This window comes from Typopeltis vanoorti, chromosome 11 (assembly GCF_054136105.1).
Source record: "Typopeltis vanoorti isolate ZY-2024b chromosome 11, IOZ_Tvanoo_1.0, whole genome shotgun sequence".
Lineage (NCBI taxonomy): Eukaryota > Metazoa > Arthropoda > Arachnida > Uropygi > Thelyphonidae > Typopeltis > Typopeltis vanoorti.
The window spans coordinates 120,474,143-120,495,804 of record NC_143559.1 but is presented as its reverse complement, the minus strand read 5'-3'; the positions used below and the strand labels follow the sequence as shown (position 1 = coordinate 120,495,804).

At 35.4% G+C, this 21,662-nt stretch overlaps 1 protein-coding gene across 5 annotated transcripts in view; it reads left to right on the top strand.

Annotated features, from left to right (window-relative positions):
- LOC150102005 (WD repeat and SOCS box-containing protein 1-like) overlaps positions 1-21,662 on the top strand; it is a 269,640-nt gene that overhangs the window by 1,681 nt on the left and 246,297 nt on the right. The gene's annotated exons all lie outside the window — the stretch shown is intronic.

Here is a 21,662-nt window from a genome sequence, read left to right as displayed (position 1 = left end):
ATAGAACTATTAGTTTAATAATCTCATGTAAGCAAAATTTTATTAAAGATCATTCTAAATAGAATTGAAGTCGAAATTGAGGCAGAGATTTCTGAAGACCAAGCAGGTTTTAAGAAAGGTAAAGCGTATACCAGAGATCAGATCCTTTGCCTTAGACAGATCATAGGGAGTCTAAATTCTTTCTACATTTTCCATGATAATGTGTTTCATAGACTACTCTAAAGCTTTTGACTGTGTTCAGCATGTGAAACTGTGGGAAGTAATGAAAATAATGGGTTTTCCTCAACACTATCAGGATGATTCTAACTTTTACGTGGAGCAAGAAGCCTTAAGTAAGAACAGGTATTGGATTAACTGATTGACTTCACGTTGGAAAGGGAGTTAGACAAGGATGTCTACTTTCTCTTCATTTGTTTAGTATCTATGCTGATGACATCATGCATGTAGCATTGGATGAGCTCAAGACAGGAATTAGGATAGGTGATAGATTGATCAGTTATCAGATGATGTAGTGTTCCTCTTTAATGATAAGAACTAGGAAAAATTCTTGACATAGTTAACAAGATCACTAAGAACAGAGGAGTTCAGCTCAATCCTAACACGACAAAGATTATGGTTCTCAAAGGAAATAGAGACAGGGAAGCTCCTTAGAAACAAGTGTACTGTAATGAAGAAAAAATTGAGGAAGTCAGAAAATTTGTGTACTGGGATCCATTATTAATGTGAAGAATTGCTGTTCAGAAGATGTCAGAAGATGATTAGGAATGGCTAATATAATAGTCAGAGATTTGTCTAAAATCTGGAAGGATGGATCTATCTCCTTGGGAACAAAGTTCAGGATTTTGGATGGAACTGTTTTCCCAACAGTGACTTATATTGATCTGAGACTTGGAACCTAAAGAAGTCAGGTAGGAAAAGGATAGCTGCTTTTGAGATATGGTGTTACAGAAGGCTATTTGAGAATATCACATACTGAAAGGCAGACAAATGGATGGGTGTTAGAAAGGATCAGTAGAACTTTGTGGCTCCTTAAGAATATTGACAGAAGAAAGTTGAAATACTCTGGACACATTGAAAGGGGAAGGAGGACTTCTCAAAAAAGTAATAGAAGGTAAAGTTCCTGGCAAAAGAGGAAGAGGTAGACCATCAAGGAGATAGATGGTGTGAAGTGAAGTGACTGATCTTCAGAGAGTTGAACCCTCCAGACAAAAGCATACAGGACCACATGGCAAGGATTGGTGTGGGACATCACTAAGTATCAGAGTGACCATATGGCATCTGTTGATGTCCAGCAAACAGATGGATGACTGTAATGTTTTGTTCTATAGATTCTATTGCATTTAGGTGCAATTAATGTTTTTATTTTTAATAGTTTTTTTCTTTTATTGCTAATTTTCATATAAAATTTATTACAGCAGTTATTCAGTTTAGTTAGGGAATCCTGCACAGACTTGTACTGGATTTATTTAGAAGTATAACATCAGCATAAAGCTGACATTAACATCTCCAATTTTGATATTAGGTTTAATGCCATTTTTTCATTGTATGATCCATAGTGGAGATAGTGTGCACTTGATTTTACATCAAACAGTCTTCCTGTACCTCCTTCAATTCTAACCTCTGACTTACAATTCAGATGTAGACTATATATTGCTGGATATAATGTGTGGAGAGACTGAACAGGAGAGGAGAGAGAGGATGTGGATATGTCAAAAGTGTGATTATTCTGTTGGACTAAGAGTTATCAGTACATGCAAAATTGGCTGACGATGGAATGAAGGAGTGCATAATTGCAGGAGCAAATGATTGAAATCATGAAATGGAAGCAAGCGTAACTATGGAAGTGAGTTTCAGAATGTTTGAATGAGGAAACAAAAGACACAAATGATAGACTGACAGATAGTGTAATTTCCTAGATACAAGAATTAAAAAATGAGGTGATCAGAATGAGAAGTGAAAAGAGAAATGTGCATAGTGAGTTGAGATTTGGTGAATAAGAATGGACTAGTAGAAAAGGTTAGAATAAAGGAAAGCAGAGAAAAAGAGGTGACTAATGACGCAAGAATAGTGATATGATGGGAATAGAAATTGAAGAGTATGGTGTTTTCTGAGAAGATAGAAAGGACAAGAAGGGAGGTGGCAGAGGGGAATTCTGTTGATGATAGAGGGCAAATATATCCATGCAAAGAGGAGATGAGAGATGCAAATAATGGCAATTGTTTTGAGTTGGTATGGTGTGAGTTGGAGGTTGACAGGAGATATTAAGTTGGATGCTGCTATAAGCCAGGGAATATGGGAGTAGTGTTGAAGAAATGTATAAGCAACTTGGGTTAGTGAATTGAAAAGAGTGATTTCAATTATGGTTCATCTCTGAAGCTACTCCACTTTGATGTATGTTTTTCTTTGTGATATACTATTATTGTTATTATCTTGAATTCTCCATGAAGCAAAGACTCATTGTGGGAGGTTACACTGTCATACATAGCTCATACTGTGCCTTAAATATATTCATTCTCTGCAGACACTATACTCTCAGGCAGTAGCGCACTCTTTGATTTAATTTTTTTTTTTGGGGGGGGACCCGAGTTGAGTAGACAATTTGAGAATACACACATCGCATACAACCTATGACTGAGCATCTGCAATGATCGCTAATTCATAAGTAGTATAGAAATAGAAGACACGGCACAACATAAATAAAAAAATGAAATTTAATTAGGAAAAGATTTTTGGAAAATTTTCTGGTGTTTTTTTTTCCCTTTTTCTTTGGGGGGGCACCCCCTCTCTGGGTACGCCACTGCTCTCGGGTAAAGCATTCCAATCATTTCACCACTTTCCATACAAAAAATTATTTCTTACTCCTTTGTTCACCTTATATAGCTTCTGGTGATGAGATATTCAATTTTATCTTGCTCAAAACTCGAAGGGTGATCACTTCCTATTTCAAATCTCCAGTATATGTATTCTTGTATGCTGAATTAGCATAAAGATATGACTATCGATAATAACATAATCAAATTAATCAAAGAGATTTTTCTTATTTCTTTTGCTGTCTTTCCAAGTGAATTAAGCGTACATCTTTATGTTGGAAAGTGGCTTCAGTGATGATCAGTGTGTGTGTCTTGAACAGAAATCTACCAGATCCTTAAACATTATTAGCCTTTGCTCTTTCTTCAAATTTTTCCAGCAACTTTCTATATGTTTAGTATTCATTTACCACTGTGTTTAAATTTGTAACAAGAACCAGTTTTTTTCTTTGTCAGCTGCATTCTCTAATGAATTGAAAAATTCCTTCACTTCCTTTGAAAAACCTTCTGTGGGACTATAGGCACAGATAAATATCATTGTCCAATTATTAGTTAGTCCACATCACTGTACTTGATATTACTTGCCATTCAAGAAGTGTTTCTCATGTTTAGTGTTGAATGTTTTAACTACTACTTTTTTTTTCCTTATCATTTCTGAAATCTAAATAACAATAATATAGCATCTTGTTATTTAGAATATCACCTATTTTTTGTCTTTGTTTTGGTAACACCATTTTTCAGTGTGGTACTCCTCTTATTCATCTGCCAGTTCCACCTTTTTTTTCCCACTGAAACTTCTCAGATTGATGGTGCCTTTCTTGAATTCTTGTAATGTTAAGCTTGTTTTCTAATAGCTGAATTTTCACTGATTTCTCTAGTTCCTTGACAAAAACAGCCAGGTGTGTGTATGTGGGGAGGAGGGGGGCTGTTTAATCAGGCAGCCTTCTAGCAGGCATTATTCATCATGTTGTATCATCATTTTTTTTTCACTTAAGCCAATATAGAATACAATTTGGCTGGCTATATCCCAAATTGCCAGGGCATCCTTATTCTTTCAGTATCTAGCTAGATAGTGAGTATTATGATGGGTTACTCCATGGAGTCCTTACTCATCAAGGAAGGCCCTAAACATCATGCTGAACACTATCCACTTATATTTATCATACTTTGCCTTTAACATATTCACAGTCATGGCACTCACAACAGACTGCCAACCTATTCCACTCTAGACATTGCTGACAGAAGATAATATAGTTAGTGGGATAAAATGTGAAGAGTATACTGTTTTCAGGGAGGATAGAGAGAAGAGAATGGAGGCAAGAGTATTATTAATGATAGCTGATGAGCTGCAACCAAAGAGAATAGGAGTTCAATGCAGGCCAGTGAAATAGCACATTTAAGGCCATCTGGCCATCACTACTCATGAGATAGTGGTCAGCAGAACAAAATATACAGTTCGTTGCTTTTATAGACCAGAAGATGTAAAAGGACGATGGAGATAGTATGCTATAGCTCAATGAGTGAAGTGGGGGTAATTATTATGGACACTTCAATTATTGGAACAAAGATTGGAACTGAAGAAACAACGCATAGGAGGAAGGAAAAGGAATTTATGCATTTACTAAGGGATAATTACTGAGGCAGCATGTGATGGGATTTGAGAGTGTGCAAGATCTAGTAAATGCATCAGAGATTTTGTCTATAATCGATATGACCACATTGCCGCCAACTGGTAAGAATGATCATATGGTCTTGATCCGGAAGGTGGCTAAATGTATGGAATTTTCAGTTAAGAAGGTGGTATATGTGAAATTACAGGACTGGTAAGTACGACAAATTTAGGAGATTGCTTGGATTAGTGCCATGGCATGCTAAACTGCAAGAGCCAGATGTTGATAGTGCATGGGAAGTGGTAAGGGAGTGTTGGAGTAATAGCAGATTAAATACCTAGAGTATGGAGAATAAATCAAGTGGGAGTATAATGTATGAATACCTAATTAAGCTGGAACTACATCACCACTCATGTGCCTGTTAGTAACCTTTCTTCTTGAACAGTTTGCAAGTAACAAGAGAGGCAAAGGCTTATGAAAACTGAGGTAAATGAATTGGGAGTGCATGGCATATTACAGAACTTGCAAACTGTTCAAGAAGGTGCTATATCTTTATATGACGTTCATCAATATAGCTGAATACGGCTATGAGACCAGATGATATGCTGAAGTTTTACAAGAAGGTGCAAGAGAATTGGAGTGCCTTTGACTGTGTTGTTTATTTTAAGTCTTGGCTATGGGTTAGTCACAAGCAGGTGGAACGAGGGGGGAAATAGTTCCACTGAATAAAGGAGGCTCAAAAACTGATGTAGCAAATTACCATATTTTTCAATAGATAACGCTCGTTATCTATACAAAAAAAGTCTAAATTCGTTAAAGATGAACATGCATGGTATACATTTGAAAGGTATGAGAGGTAAATCAAATGTAATAACAAAACTAAGGTAGAAGTATTACTTAATATTTATTGAACATTACACTATTCAAATCCAAAAAATTTGTCAGACTCAATATTGAAAGAATCAATTGCGTTAAAAATTTCGTTTGGTATTTCTTGAGCTTTATAATCATTGTCACCAGACACACTGCATTCCCTTGTGCTTTAATGAAACCATTTCTAACACGGTTTTCACTTACAGCAGCTTAACTTTCTGCAATCCACGTAACTATATCTTTATATGACGTTCTTTTCATTTGCCCTGTTTTGTTATATTCATGGATGCCATTCATCATCCAGTCTTCCCGCTTAGCTCGCAAATTGTCTTTGAATGGCTTATTTACTGCAAGATCAAGGGGTTGGAGTTTCTTTCGGGTCACACAAAAAGTCGTAGTAATGTCACAGTGCTCCCCAATAATGTGAAATTGTAAAATTTTGAATTAAAAAAATCGACCACTGCTATAGCAACATACGTGCTTTTAAAGAATTCCCCCGTCCTCTGTTTGTACTTCCCAACTTTACTTCCCAACGCTAGTTGGTGCATGTGCATTATCTATACAGCAAAAGAAGTGATGAAAATGTTGAGGGTGCTTGTTATCTATCGAAAAATACGATACTGAGCATATCAGGAGTTGTAGCCAAGGTATTGGCTACAACTCCTGCACATGCACAACTTGACCAACCTCTTGAAGTTGGTCAAGAGCAAAATACAGGAATTGATAGACAGAAATGGAATACTATATGGGCATGGGGAGTTGTGAAGGATAGGTTGTGCCCTAGTAACTTGCTCACGTTTTATAATACAGTGATGGCTGAGTTGGATAAAGGTAATGGGTTTATAGTGATACTGCTGGACTTTGTAAAGGCATCTGACAGGATTCTACATGGAATTTTAATTAATAAATTGCAAGACATGGGAATGGATATAAAGTTGGTGAAGTGGATAAAAAGAGTGGTTGATGGAGAGATATCAGATAGTAGTTTATTCATGAGTAGAGTCCAAAAGAAAATTTCCTATATCATTAATGCACATTAATTTGTGCATTAATGATATAGGAAATCTGAGAGGAACTATTCAGTTGTTTGCCAATGATGCATAATTGGGTAGAGCAATAGTTAATAAAGATGATGTTAAATTTTGCAGGATGATTTGGATAGAATGGCAGTCTGGGCAAAGGAGAATGGATATTAGTTTAATGCGGTAAATATAAGTTATGCATGTTGGGATGAAAAGATTATCAATTCCATACCAGTTGTTAAGATTATCAATTCCATTATCAGTTCCATACCAGTTGTGGTACACAACTGGTATGGAACTGTACTCCAGGAAATTGTTGAAGCCAGGGATTTGAGGGTGTCTCAGTGGATAGGAAGTTAAAGTTTAGAGGGCATATTGCAAAAGTGGCTAAAGCTGATCATTCGATTACTTGGTCATTGAAGAATAGAATACCCTGATGAGCAGAGACAAGCACGTTATTATACAGCCTTGGAAAGACCCCTTCTTGACTACTGGGTGCAAATCTGGTTGCCTAGATTTCTTGAGGAGGCAGTAGAGTGGATCCAGAGGCAAGTGACCAAGATGGTGGCAGGTGTATAGAAGGAACCTTAAGGACAGGTTGAAGATTTCTGGGTTACAGAAATTGCTAACTAAACTGAGTAAGAGTGTAGTTAGCATTTGTGTCAGGACTAATTTTGTGCTAGGAGAGTGGTTCAGATTACTTCATCAATTTCAATGCTGGCAAAATCCATTTCTGTTTTATTTTTCACAAAAAAAAAAAAAAAAAAAAACAACCATTTTCTCTGACAACACTCAAATTTCCAGCCAAAATGAGATTTCTTTTCTTGGAATCACCTTGACATCAAGCCTCTCCTGGCATAAACACAACCATTGCATCCTTGGCTTCTGTAAAACTAGGATTTCTCTTTTGCTCAAGATGTTACTTCACTTCTGAATAGCTGTTAACCTTTATACAAATCACAAATCTGCCTGGCTATTGAACACTGCTTTCAAATTTGGAATGGAGCTCTCTAAGAGCTCCCTCAAAATGCTTGACTCAATTAGAGGAGACCAATTAGATTGATTAATAACCCATCTCTTACTTACTCACTCCTCCCACTTTTGTACAGGTGTATCTATAAATATTTCATTGAAATTTCACAAAAATTTCATTGCATTTGTAGTTGGAGCTGTAATTCATATCTTCATCCTGGTGCCTGCACTTGTGTAAAGCTTCTGTGCTATTAAGTGAGGTGGGGAAAATACCTTTGTTTGATGCTGCTGTGCAACCATCAAATGGTATTTGGTAGTATTATTACATGTGCAGGTATTCTACCTAGGACATGTAATCGATAAGAGACTGTATACTTCCTGCACTTATGCATTGTTTCCTGATACTCTGATTTGTCTGTCCACTCCAGGTAAAATTGTCTGCCAAGACTTTTGCATTATAGAACTGGGTGTAAGAATACTAATTGTAGCTCATTTTCTTCATTGAAATTTCAGACAATATGTCCTGTGTTAATTTTTATTTCTATTACTGTAAAGTTTTAAAAGCTGTTTAGTAAAAACAGTGTTGTTTTGATGGCATTGGTGTAGATGATGATGATGGTAGTTATGGTTCGTTGTAGTTAGTGGAGACAGAAAGTGTTCATCTGAAATAGCATCAATAATTTCCTTACTCAGTACTAAATCCATTGGAACATGTGAAGCAGTGGCGTCGCATGCACATTTCAGTTGGGTGTGCTGTCGTGTGGGTTGTGCAACCCGCTACAAATTTTACATTAATTTGACCGTATGCATGGCAGTGTGTCTGCAGAAAATTTTCCAGGGGTGGGGGTGGGGGTAAAGCGTGGAGACAAATAATTACATCGATAAACAACTTTTAGCTTTTTTTTTTATTTGATGTAATTATTTGTCTTTGTAAACTATAAATACATTATTTTCATTTTGCATAGATTTTAATGATCTTTAATTCTTGGGGAAAAAAGTATTCAGAAATAATAGTTTTTAGCACAATTTCATATATAAAAAAATTGACCGGAATATTTTATTAAAAATCAAATAATTAATTAATCCTAAATTAAATTATTTCAGTTTAAAAACAAGAAAATCATAAAACTAACAAGTAAAATAATATCAAATTACATACACTTACCTTTTAAAAATGTATTTTTCTGTTTAAATTTGTTTCACTATAAATTTACAATTCACACTTCACTCAGTGACTCACTAGACACAGAGGGCAAACTGGTCACACTGTTCACCAATCAGAAAAAGATGAACCAAAAACATGTGTTTTATTGCTGCAATAAAACACATGTTCTATGGCTACCCTGCAGTGGGCTGAAGCAGGGTACCCATAATAAAATTTAAACACAAAGCATCCCAGAGTCGAGGGTGTAAGATTACATATCTCAATCAATTTTACGATTATAATTTGTGGAATTTTTTAATCAATCCCCAGGAAAAGTGCCCCCCCCACGTGGATGCCCATGACCATGTGATTGTATATTTTTATCGATGTATGAAAGTTTTGAGAGGGTACAGCGCATCAGGTCTCATCTTAATTGGTCCAGTGCAATTAATTGTAGGATAACTTTGAATACTTCTGCATAGAGTGGGGGAACAATCTGTTTTAGGATTTATTAGAAACAACAATGAAGGAAAATGCTATACAGGCAGCCCTCGGTTTACACCTCAGTTCTGTTCCTGAAAAAACGGGCGTAAACTGAATTGGCGTAAAATGAACCCAATTTTAATGGGAGGTATGAAGTTATGTTCCACGCAGTCAAAAAATATGCACATGAAGTATGTGTAACATTATTATATTTAAAGCTTTGATATTACATACGTATATATTTGTTAAAATAAAATTATTAATAACGAAAACAAAACAAAATTATATACAAAAAATATGAAACTTCAAAAAGATATTAAAATTAACCCAATTTTAATGGGATGTATGAAGTTATGTTCCACACAGTCAAAAAATATGCACATGAAGTATGTGTAACATTATATTTAAAGCTTTCATAATACATACGTATATATTTGTTAAAATAAAATTATTAATAATGAAAACAAAACAAAATCATATACAAAAAATATGAAACTTCAAAAAGATATTACATATTTCTATGTTGAAGTTCCTGGTTTCGGATCAGCTGCATTTTTAAAAAAAAAGTATCCATTGTTAACTGCCTAGATTTTCTTTTTCTTTCTTTAAAGAGTTCAGTGTAAGGTCGAATAGATGCGATTACACTCCTTTTTACGTTCGCACTCCATTCCCAATCACGGTCCATTTCGCAGAGTTCATCAGTCAATGTCTCTATGCTTGCAAGGATATGCTGTAAATTGGCCGTTTTCATATCTCTCAGAGGACCTTCTTTGTTTTCTTTCTCCTCCTTTGGATGTTGACTTAATTGTTTGGCTAATTCTTTTAAGTCTTCATTGGAAAGTGGTTTATCATGGCTCTCTAAGACTTCTGTCACATCTTCAGCTGTAATATCGTACAATCCCACCTCTCACGCAAGCTTGGTAACATCTTCAATAACATTCTCCTCTTGCTCTAATTCCTCGAAGTCATGCATAAATGCTGGAAGAAGTTTTCGCCATGCTCCTTTTAAACACTTTGCTGAAACATCGTTCCAAGTTGTCTCGATGTTGTTAATGCCCTTCAAAATATCAAATGACCACCGATTGTCTTTAATAGTTTTTCCTGAAGTGTCCAAGACTTACCGTTTCCATAAATGTTATACGGAGGTAATAGGCTTTGAAGATTGATATAATCCCTGATCCATCAGTTGCAAAAGCGATGTTGTATTTGGAGCATGTAAACAACCTTGATATTCAATGGTGTTCTTACTTCAGCAAGGTTTTGAGGATGTACAGGGGCATTATCCAAGAGAAGCAATGCCTTGGCTGGCAAATAATTTTCTTTGCAGAAGCGAAGCACGGTAGGACAGAAATCATTTGTGTACCAATCTATAAAAATGTCTTGTGTAAACCAAGCTTTCTTGTTCCATTTCCAATAGAATGGCAGCATGGCTTTTAGACCCTTGAAAGTGCGTGGTGTCTGTGAATGGTACACCAACATTGGTTTAAGCTTCAAAGTTCCAGAGACATTTGCACCCAACAAAAGCATGTCTATCTTTTGCAGTTTTAAAACCTGGAACGGAATGTTCTTCACAGGAAATGAAGGTGCGTGATGGCAATTTTTTCCAGTAAAGCCCAGTCTCATCAACATTAAAAATGAGATCAGAGGATAACTTCCTTGTTCTACACAGTCTTGAAATTCTTTAGGAAAAGCAGCCACTTCTGCAACATCTGCACTTGCCGCCTCACCACGTAACTTGACACTGTGGAACTTAATTCGAGATTTAAATCTCATGACCCAACCTTTGCTTCCTAAAAATGTTTCTTTGCCTCCATCTGTCTTTTTTAAAATCCTCAAAAATTGTTTTTGCTTTCTCAGTTATAACAGCCTGCATCAGAGGAATGTTTTTCTGATTCAAGTCATCCACCCATAATCATAATAATTTTTCCATTTTTTCATGAAGTTTATCCTGCTATAACATACATGTTTTGCATTTAGTGCTGCTGCTGCTGTAGATTGTTGCATAGACTGTTTTATTCTATCTGCTTTCATAATTGTAGTAACAGTCGATGGAGGTAAGTTCATATTTCAACAGGCATTAGCACGTGTCTGCCCATCTTCCATTCTTCGTCAAGTGTGATTGAATTCCGCACCTTCTTAACACCAAGTTCTGCTAATTTTTATGCACTTCTATTATCAGACGTGGTATGTAATTACGTACTGTAAAATTTATATACTCTTATTTTTTTCTAAGTTGTACTCTTTAATCTTAAATATTGCTTAACTCTTCTATAGTAAAACTTTATCTCCCTAAAAACCTTAATTCTCTTAACTTCAATATCTCTCTTGGCTGATCTTTACTTATAAGAACGATGCTAGTGGTTTGTGTGACAAAGGGAATATTAATGGTCAATGCCACTTCCTTTGTCTCCTCTCTGGTTCTAATTCCTTTTTCGGATTCAGGGAATATTTATTTTTCACTGCACCACCCCGAATCCTAGATAAACAGATAGTGTAGAATCAAGGAACCAGAACACAGTTTAGCATGCAATCTTCTTTTACTAAGAGTTACGTTTGCAGTCGTAGCCTCTCTATAAATTAATCTCCCGCTGTGGTCCATATTTTTTGAGCAAGTGCAATAGAGAAGAAAATCAGGCAAGTTATCAGTTAAACAAAAAGAACAAAACATTTAATTCAATTGAAACATTATACACGCTATGAATTCACTCTTAGTAAGTAATCTGCAATTGCTAATGAATGATCACTAATTACTCAGATTCTCTATATCTATCTTAGCATGCATGACAAAGAACTTCAATTAAGGTTTACAATTTATACTTGAAAAATAACACTTATTCATCAATACTAAGGACAATTATTAACTGAATTACTAAACTAGCTTCATGTGCTCTTATACAATTTCCTCTCACAAAATCCTCATAACTTTTTCTATCATTAAAAGACAATTCCTAGGCTCCACGTGCTCTCATATAATTTCTTTCACAAAATACTCAGAATTCTCATTATTACTTTATCATTAAAAGAAACATTCTCTAGAGTCCTTCCTAAAATTTACAGATATTCTAATACGCATATACACATAAAAAAAATACAGACTGTACGTTACCAATTGCTGGGGAACTATCTGGCCACCTTACATATCTCGTCTGGACAATTACTTTCGACTCCACATTCCTTCTGCTTTTTCTGAGGCATTCTTCAAGGGTTTAATCTGCACTTACTTCTACTGCCGAAAATAGGTAGACGTTGTTCTCTGGTGAACTTGCTCAACATCGTAACAATATCTCCGTAAGCATCTGTGAATATCTTCTGCTGGGCTGGTCGCCGACCGGTAAATTTTTGGGAAATCCATGGCAAAGTTCCTCAGTCATTGTCTCGAATCTGCGGGGAACGAGGAGACGCCACGAGGAGGCTCCACACACATCAGTAAGACTGCAAGAAATCCAGAGCGTAACCGAGCATAAGAGTAAGAGTAAGCCTGTTTTTCTGGCACTGCACGACTTTTTAAATTGTGCGCTATACGTCATCGATTACTCCTCCCATTTTTCTCAGCATCACCTCACGTCACCCAGTACTGAGTGCTACACATGGAATTCTTAGTGTACTCTTCTGCGCGTGTGAGTGGGGGGGGGGACTTATTTGCTTACGAAAGGGTAAACCTGTATTCTTTGTTGCACGTGTTTCGATTCCGGCTACTTTTATTAAATCGGATTATCTCTTTCTCTCAGCAATTTATAAGTACTTACACTTAAGCAGTAAGATTTAAGCAGTTTTGCAATTCACAATATTTTACAATATAACATATTAAATGAAGGATTCTCAGCTTAGTAATATTTTAGTGAAATTACAAGTGTCTAGTATGTTCTGATATGTCAATAATTGATTCAAAATGTAACCCCATGTTAAGTCTGAAGGAAACGTAAATTAATTTAATTTTTGTTTCATTCAAAACTTAACAGTACTTTATCAATTTAAATACGTATGTACATAAAAAAAATTAAATAGAACAATTAGGTAGATTCAACATTAAAACTAGTTTTGATACATATACATTGTAGTAGCTCCGTAAACACTAGAGTGCCTGCTAGCGTCGTTTCTCAGTCAACCACACTACAGTAAGAAAGCATGCGCAGGCAATCGTCGTAAATTGAACCGGCGTGAACTGAAGGCTACCTGTATTTGGTTGGTATATTTGAAATACTCAAAGATGAAAATATGTGAACCACTATTTATAAGACATATAAGAATAGGAAAGAATAAGTGTAAGTAGAAACACTTTCATTAATGGTACAAGAATTATTAATAATTATCATTTGTGATATGTGTGTCCTATAAGTTGCTGGGTAGAGCGAATAGCACGATTCTATCAGTCTAAACATGAATAAGTGAATTTATGATGGCATAATTAAAAAAAACTCACGAAGAGAGAGAGAGAGAGTATTGTAGGAATGAATATGGTTTGATGGAGCAGCAAATCATCTCGTAAAATTTGTTGCACATGTTATGTGTATTTCTCTGGTTTGTGTATATTTCGCTCCATTTTCCAAGAATTTTATTTTGTTTACTGAGACTCCAGTATACATAACATCTGATCATTATCGGAATTATCCACACTCTCGGGAATCCTACGTTCATTAGTTTTTTTGTTTTTTTTTAGTATCAGCAGTTCTTCTGTCTTATCAATCTCACATATGCTGGTATTTTATTGTAGATCAACAATGTCTTATCTTTGTAACTTCGACAGATGCTATACTGCACAAGCAAAAGAAAAAACAATTAGCATTTTTTATCCTAACATCCACTTTCAAATTTTCAGTTCCAGAAAACATGTGTAACAGCTGTTTGTAATACAGCCTTCGTATAAAGGAAGCGCTCACCTCATGACAAGTGACAATGTTCAATTGAATTGGTTGACACAATAGCCAATCGCAGATGCTAGGTGCTGGGTGAGCTCAAAATGTTAGCTCACCTAGCTACACTTGCTCAGTGGTTTAAAAATACTAGGAAGCTAAGAATTTGACCTGCTGCATCCTCTTTACATCTTTTTGAAGGGCTCAAAGGTGTATGCATTATGAATGCACACCTGGTCTATTAACGCGAATGTGACACAATGTTTACGCATCAAAAAGTGCCCTCTTCATGAAGCACTAATGCTTTATTACTCTCCTGAAGAGGACAATGAAGCATTTGTATATTGTGTTTAATTTTAAGTCTGCAAACAATTGGGGGAGTCTTTAATGGGAATATATGCAAAAATATAATATCTGTGATATTTCGTGGATGTGCACCGCACACCCGGAATATTCGCCCCTGATGTGAAGGAATGTTGGGCAGCAGCTGCAAGTTTCTTTTCCTCCTCCTTCATTCCTGCTATTGCAGTATTGTGGGATGGTCTTCCCCCTTATGTGTTTCTCAAGGAATACAATATATACAGGCTTTTAAATCAAATGTAAACAAGTTTCTCCTTTCCCGACTTATTACACATACACAGTACTAACATACTATAGGTTGATTAACCAACCTCTCATGTATGGGCTCAGCATAAAAAATTGAATATCTTCCATAAAATCTTTTGCACTATCATTACTGTGTATACACCCCCAAGGACTGATCCATGGGGTGTATACACTTCTGGCCACCTTAAATCTGGCAGATTCAAGAGTGTCATAGTGTATCCATTCCCTTTATTACAATTCAGCCATAACATTTCTATAATATATGAGTATTTGCTAAAGCACGACCTCTCTTTAGTAAACCCATGCTATACCTTCCACAGTATAGTTGTTTTAGAGATTGGAGATGGGGGGGGGCATTAAAAGATGGCAACTATGCAGATAGTTTGTTGAATTGAATAAATTTAGCCACTAGATTATACTTTTTAAGAGTTCTAAAGATTGGTTCTGAGATACCATAAATGTATAGGGATTCTATATATTGTTTCCTTTTGAACATCAAATGATATATGAATCTTCATGGCTTCTCAGAGTGGACCATACAACATATTTTTGAATCCTAAAATCTGAGCTCAAATAACAGTCCACAGAGTCCCATTTATTCTGACTACATTTATTCCATTCAACAAACTATCAGCATGGTTCTCATCCTCTAAAGATAAATGCTCATCTATCACTATTCCTTGCATTTACCAACTTCCTGTATGTCATCTTTCTTACTTCAGAAAGCTAGATGTTCTGTGTAATAAAAGAATACAAGAACACCAGTCTTACATCATCAATAGGAAATCTGGCCTTGTACACCATGCAATAGATACCAACCACAATATCATATGGTCTGAAATTTGTTTATTCCATTGTCCAAACTTGAATCAGAATGAATACCTCTTGCTATCAAAGCTATCTAAGAGTTATTCTAATCAAACCAATTTTTTTTTTTAATTAAATAATATTTCCTCACTTATTCTTTCACACTGTTTTATATACAAAATCATGTCTCTTGCTGTTTTAAATTAATCCATTGTTCGAGTTCTGCTTTATATTCAACTTCCTGATGCCACTGATGAACTGCAATTTTCAGGTTGAAATATATGGCCTCTGAATCAATATTATTCACTTTTTATGCTTGCATTACATCATCAATATCAACATGATATCAGAATTGGAGATGTTAATGTCAGCTCCTTGCTTTATGCGGATGATGTTATACTTCTAAATATATCTGCTACAAGTCTGCAAGATTCTCTGACTAAATTGAATAACTGTTGTAATAGATATGAAGGTCAGCAATAAAAAGACAAAGACAATGAAAATAGGCAGAATCATTGAAAATGTCAACTGTGTTGTGAATGGAGAACCTGTGGAACATGTAAAACATTTCAGCTACTTAGGCATAATTTTTAGTGAAGATGGTAAATTAAATATAGAAATAGATAACAGAATCAGCAGAGCTGGTATGGTGGGAAGTCAATTGAATAAATTCATATGGAATAAGAAAGAAATTAGTCGGAACACTAAATTAGCTGTATACAAGACAGTGTTCAAACCAGTTTTAACTTATGGATCTGAGAGCTGGGTCAGAAGTAAAACACCTGACCAAAGACTAGAGACCGCAGATATGAGAGTCTTCAGAAAGATTATAGGCGTGAACAGATGGCATCAATGGCAATATCATATTAAAAACGAGGATATTAGGAAAGAACTTGACATTGTCAGCATCTAGGAATGCGTTAGTAGAGCTAATCTCAGGTGGTATGGTCACTTAAACAGAATGGGCAAGGAAAGATTAGCAAAACAAGTGTTCTCTGCCAGGTTGGCAGGAAAAGGACCCAGAGGAATACCAAGATATAGGTGGATTGATATGGTACAAAGTGCCTTAGACCAGTGTTTCTCAAACTTCAGATATCTGCGGACTCCTTCTTAAATTTTCATTATTAACAAGTACCCTAATTAATTAATTCAAAAATAAAATAATTAATTAAAAATAAATAAATTAAAAATTAATTAAACATAAATAAATTAATTAAACAAATAAAGTAATTTAAAATTAAAAAATTAATTATCAATTTTATTTGAATTTATATGTTCATGTAAACAAAAAATATGATTTATTTTTAATAAAACAAAGTTTATAAAGATACTATAAAGTTTTACTTGAAATAATTTATCATCAATGAGAGGAGTGAAATTGCTTATGGTGAGATAAAATTTGGCTCTATAGTTGTTAATTTTAATCTCAGATGCGGTTCGACATCTATAATGCGATTCCTCTTCTTCTTCGTCCTAATATCTACAAGGTCCGAAAATCCAACTTCGCACAGATATGAACTTGGAAATAGAAAAATGAACCTTAGAGCTTTATCTGTTAATTCAGGAAATTCATTCTGTATTTGTAGCCAAAATGATGATAAGATATTCTCACTGTATTTATTTTTTAGGAAACCATCAGAAGCTAGTTCTAAAAGTTGTTCTTCTATTGATGATAGACCCTTTGGCATAAATTTGTTTTTATTGAAAGGGTATCTTATCCACTCAATATTAATGTCCAATTCATGGAAATACTTTTCTAGATGTTCATTTGAACTTGCGAGCAATTCACGAAGCGATGGAAACACGTCAAATTCTCCATTACCAACCCGCTTTTGCCATAACTTCATTTTTGCCAACGTGGTGTTCACTTTATCTTGGACATGAAGTATAGAAATTTCCTTGCCTTGTAAAGATAAATTAAGACTATTTAATACAGTAAATATATCTGCCAGGCATGCTAATTGACTGAGCCATTTCCAATTATGTAAATTATTTTTCAATTCAAACTTTTCATCAAGAAAAACTTGTAGTTCATTCCGAAGTTCAAATAAACGAGTAAGAACTTTTCCGCGAGAAAGCTAACGAACATTGGTATGGAAAAGAAGTTGTGTATAGTTGTTTCCCATTTCTTTGCAAAGTTGAGAGAAAAGTCTGGCATTTAGAGGACGGCCTTTAATATAATTTATGATTTTTACAGCTTCATCAAGAACTTTTCTTAGGTCTGTAGACATCATATGTGTAGCCAAAGCCTCCCTGTATATGCAACAGTGTGTCGACTTTGCATTTGGTGCAACAACTTGAATCCTTGAAACAAGCCCTTTTTTAGATCCGACCATGGATTTCGCTCCGTCTTTTCCAACACAACTTTTCCAATCAAGCTTGTTTTGATGCATAAAGGTATTTATGCTGTTGAATATTTCTTCTCCTGTTGTATGTTCTGGCAAGGGTTGGCAATATAAAAGGTCATCATGAATTTTTTGATTTTTTTTGTACCTAACAAACACTAGAAGATTTGCAAAATTTGTAATGTCGGTGTATTCATCTACCTGCAGTGCATAATAACGACTCTTACGTATATCGGATAACAATGTTTGTTTTATATTTTCAGCCATTTCAGTGATTCTTCGATGAACGGTACTATTTGAAAGACAAATCCTATCAAAAGATCTTTTTGCATTATCTCCAATCATAATTTCCGCTATTATTTTTGCTGCAGGCTTAACCAAAGTTTCACCAATTGTTTCTTCTGCACCACTTTTTGCTATTAATAGCAACACACGATATGAAGCTTCTAAAGCCTTTATGTTTTCACCTCCTGACACAATCGACATCACTTTTTGAGATTCTTTTAAATTTTTTAGTTTATTTTGAAAACATTTGACAGGTTTGTCCTTGTGTTCATTATGTTTCGATTCAAAATGGCAATTTAAATTACATGGTTTCATGCTTGCATTTTTTAAAGTTTCACTGCAAATTACACATAATGGAATAGGTCCTCTTCATTTCCCGTCTATGAAAATCCACATTTCAAGTTATATTGTACTTATGAAGTTTTCTCATCTTCTTCCTAGTTGGTTCTTTAGAGATGTCAGACGACACACACTTATCAATTTCACTTGATCCAGATACAATGTCAATATTTTCTTGTTGCTGACAGCTACTTGTATCTACTATGTTCCTCTCTTTTGCGCATTTTAAAAATCCAGTCTTTCACCATGATCTATACTTAAGAATTTGAAAGCTAAAAAAAAATTGCCAAATTTAACGAACAGTCCTTCAACTAGCGACTAGTGAAAGCAGAACTCGAAACAGACAGCAATGGTAGGCCAGTAGAGATAAAGCAGCTATGAAGACGTCCATATGATTGGTGCAGTATTAACAAAAGAGCGCGCTACTAATTGACAAAAGCAAGCCAACAGTTCAGTTGAAATGTTAATTCTCTTCAACCGAATTCCTTATATAATATCTGAAACACATTCACTATATATTTCTTAGTTTTAACACGTTCACTCAAACAAAACCATATGTTGCCGGTGCACCGTATGGTTTTTGATTGTCTACTATACAGCATTTTATGTGGGAGGGGTCATGTGATTCATTAGTTCCGTTTTTACCCAGTTGTCTCTAATTGCACTATTTGTTGAGAAACATATTACACAGCCTGCAGATGTCTCTGTACCTTATTCAGTGATACAATAGGAACGTTTTACGATCTCAAACTTAAATTTTATTTCATGCGTTAATGATGCATAGCCAAAAATTGCCATGGACCCCCTGAAGACCTTTTGCGGACCCCTGGGGTCCGCATACCACACTTTGAGAAACACTGCCTTAGACAATAGAAATATAAGATCTGATAACGTTGGAGTCTTGACAAGTAACAGACTGATTTGGAGGAAAATTGTAGATAGGAAGTTAGTAATGATGTAAATTTTTTTTTCATGTGGTACTATCATATCCTGTACACCCTTTGAGTGTACATGGCAGGAATTTGATGATGATGATGATATGCCTGTATTATTTTGTTAATTTATGAAAGCTTGCATAGTATAGATTGTCTGTAAACCCATTTTTGTATACAAGTTCTTACTACTCTAAAATTTTTGTCAGTCCTCCAGAGATAGTGAGGGGATGGTAGTTATGTGTCGGTTTTTGCACTATCCTTGTACAATGGAACTATCATACATTCTTTCCATTCCTGTGATAACTTTCCTGAGCTGAGACTCAAATTATTTAAACAACTTGTGTGACCTTTGAACTTCAAATTCATATCCACTATAATTTTAAGATCACTAGCCTCATCAGTTTCTTGTAGTGCAATCCCACCAATGTAATATGCCATTGGAAATATCAGTATACCAAAGTGCATAATTTGTACTTATAAACGTTGAATTGATAGCCACATTTGCCTCTGGTCTTCCATTTGGATTAAGATATATATATATATATGATATTTTAAAGTAAAGAGAATTTTAAGTCTGGAGGAGATGGTTCATTTAAGGTTATCTGGTGCGAGATAGATGCCAATAGACAAAATATATTGTTGGTTGCTGCTTTGGACCAGGGGGGGGTCCACAGGAAGAAAGCTCAGAAGTATGCAATGAGAGAAGATATAAAGTGTTCCTGATAAAAGAAAAAAAGAAAAAGAAGAGTGAGAAAGTAAGGACGACTGAGCTTTTGATGCCTTGGTATGGTATGACAGAATTGAGGACTACAGTTGCTGATAAATCAGCGCAAAGATTGGACAGAAGGAATTGTGTGCAGTTTATAGATGTGTGGAGTGAATTCGATGGACGAAAGGATTTATATATGCCTGATGGACTTCATTTGAATAGTTTTGAAGTTAGATGTTTGGAGAAAGTGTTCAGTGGAGGTTGGAAGTGCAAAATCAAGAAGACTTACAAGTATTGGTAAGTCGTGTGGGTTCAGCCACCCCTGAGACAAATGTGTGTGCAATGCTGAATGCAGTTCATGGGTTTCAAATCCAAATCAATTGGTAATATGGTATGGTACTGAATATCCACAGTTGGGAGAATAAAACAAGTGGAGTTGAGTGGATTAGTAGAGATATAAAGCAGGAGCTGCAAAAAAGAAAGCATTATGGAGGGCATATAAAGAATAAAGTGATATGAGTAGTACAAATTGCATGCAAAAATGGTGACTAGTATAGTAAGAAAGGCCAAATCAGATTGTGATAATCAGAGTTTTTTCAGTATGTAGCAAGTCAGAGGAAGAATGACTATGGAAGGATGATTTTAATCACTGCTTATCACTGCTTATGGTAGGAAGTTGACAGAAGCAAAAGAAATAGAGTTGAGTGAGGTAGATCAAAAGAATAAAGTGATATGAGTAGTACAAATTGCATGCAAAAATGGTGACTAGTATAGTAAGAAAGGCCAAATCAGATTGTGATAATCAGAGTTTTTTCAGTATGTAGCAAGTCAGAGGAAGAATGACTATGGAAGGATGATTTTAATCACTGCTTATCACTGCTTATGGTAGGAAGTTGACAGAAGCAAAAGAAATAGAGTTGAGTGAGGTAGATCAACTGGAGGTACTCAATATAGTAAAAAAAATTAAACCACGAGCAGACATACCGTCCAGGCCTACTGTTGTAGGCCTGGACGGTATGTCTGCTCATGGTGATACAGATTGGAAGGAGGAAAGGGCACATAGCAAAACTGAAAGGAAATTTATACAGTTACTAAGGGATAATTACATGAAACAGTACATGATGGAAGGATCCAGGGGTTTAAGAGTGTTGGATCTGATAGCATCAGAAGATCTATCTATAGTTATAGTAAGTAACTCTACCTATGATCAGGAAAAGTGACCATGCAGTCTTATCCTAGGAGGTTGCTCAACATGTGGAAATTTCAGTCAAGAAAGGGTTTATGCAGAACTACAAAGCTGGCAATTATGACAAACTTAGGAGATAACTTGGAGCATTTCCATTGCATAAGAAACAACATGGAATGAATGTCATTAGTGCATGAGAAGCGGTCAAGAAGTGTTTGAGTAAGTCAGTATCAGACTGCATACCCAGGGTCAGGAGGATAAACTGAGTAGGAATTAAGTGGATGATTAGCAATATAAACAGGAGCTGCACAAAAAAAAAAAAAAAAAAAAAAAAAATCATTGTGGAATATAAACAAGAAAGTGATCAGCATGTCCATGAACAACACATAGCACAGACAAGAAGGGTAACTAGTATGGTAAGGAAGGCGAAATCAGATTTTTGAGAGAAAATTTGCTAAGCAGGCCGAAGTAAATCCAAAAGAGATTTCAACTTCATTGCAGAAGGAATATAAACAAAATGGCGATCAGCATGCCCATGAGCAAAATATAGCCAAAGCAAGAAAGGGTAACCAGTATGGTCTTCTTCTTTAGTATTCTGCAATTGAGCAGGGTTCTTCTTTTAGTAGCCAGTATGATAAGGAAGGCTAAATTAGATTTTGAGAGAAAATTTGCTAAGCAGGCCAAAGTAA